Below are 1,522 nucleotides of genomic sequence, written 5' to 3' on the forward strand. Positions count from 1 at the left end.
ATTGTCTGATTCATCCAACTGCAATTTATTAATACAATATTTAGAACCAAGCATTGCTAGTTTAGAAAAATCTGATTAAAATTGTATGAATATACAAAAAATTCTGTGATTCCTCCAACTAGAATTTGTTAATTCAATATTTAAAACGAAGCAATGGTAGATTGGAGTGAAACGTGACGTGGCAATGATCCTTGAAGTTGTACAGGTATTAAATAGAGTTCACCGTACCAGGGCAAAACGCGATTCAAATCTGGGTCTCATCGAAAGCGCTCCAGTTTCCCTTGGCCTTTATCGTTAAAGTCGCGTTTCCACGCGATGCTCGCCCCTATCCTCAGGTTTCCGGATGATTTAGGAGGTTTCGTAGGCCAGGAACGGGTTTCCAGCCGGATTGCCGGAGTTCTAGGTCAACCCGGTTGGAATCCGGAGGATAATACGTGACTGCCAACCAGTTCTGTATAAATCCGTGCCCACGTAGCCTAAATTCGATCATTGTCGTTCAATAATACAATTCTCCCAGCGTGGGAAGCTTGTTTTTAATCGTTAATGTCACGACTCTGACGGGATGCCTCCTAAATTTTACATCGATTCCACCTCTAAAGTATAGTTCGTCTTCTTGGTTGTTTATTTCATGAGCTATGGAGTTCACAATTGAAAATTATGGAATTCTTTGAACGTAATTCGTCTCCTTACTTTGGAATTATTTTATTTGTAAAAGAGAGCGAATTTAATCAATTTTATTTTCGGAGAGTCTGATTTTATTAATCAGTTTTAGTTGGAAATTTTTATTTCGACGAATTTGGTTTTTAATTAATATCGAAAAAGACGAATTGTACGTAAAGAGAATTGTTAGTCTTGGTAAATTTGTAAAAACGACGATTTTTTATCGTTCGTGTTATTTCGTGCAATTTTAAATTATTGTTTAATGGATTGTGTTTAATTTGCAATTTCAATTTGATGAGATATTAATATCTTTATTAATATGCTCCATATAATTATTAATTCAGTGTATAACATAATTTACAATTTCGTATTATTTGCTAAAATTACTGATCGATTCGTCAGTGTGAATCAAATAATTATTAATCAAAGAAGAAAACTAATTTAATCTATTATACTATATCTTATTGCATTTGGTGTATTAAATCGGTGACATTTCCATATCTTAATTAATACTACGTGATATAATGCTCTATAAATTTGCTCGATTCGGCGTGAGTACAGTTCCGAGTAAAATACTGAGGATTGCATTACTCGAGAGCTTCCTCTTGATTAACCAAATGAAAAGGAATCGTGTATCGGTACGATAAATCCTTTTAAATGGAGTTGCAGCCACCGTTCAGTCGCTGAAACGGCAAAGGTCGTGCCTTCAATTATAGAAGCCTCCCTAACGACTGCGGAAAAGAATCGTTGGATCCTGGCACGTTTTCCTGGCAGCCGGGAAATTCGCCGAGTTCCCTGATAAATACTCAAGCTATTATTATCACTTTTATTTATATTTCCAATCCAAAATCAATTCCTCGGT

At 35.5% G+C, this 1,522-nt stretch overlaps 1 protein-coding gene across 1 annotated transcript in view; it reads left to right on the forward strand.

The window, feature by feature from the left end:
* LOC108624544 (uncharacterized) overlaps positions 1 to 1,522 on the forward strand; it is a 7,817-nt gene that overhangs the window by 4,182 nt on the left and 2,113 nt on the right. The gene's annotated exons all lie outside the window — the stretch shown is intronic.

The sequence above is a fragment of the Ceratina calcarata genome, unplaced genomic scaffold (assembly GCF_001652005.2).
Source record: "Ceratina calcarata isolate Rehan_Ccalc_2016 unplaced genomic scaffold, ASM165200v1 scaffold312.2, whole genome shotgun sequence".
NCBI classification, from domain to species: Eukaryota; Metazoa; Arthropoda; class Insecta; order Hymenoptera; family Apidae; genus Ceratina; species Ceratina calcarata.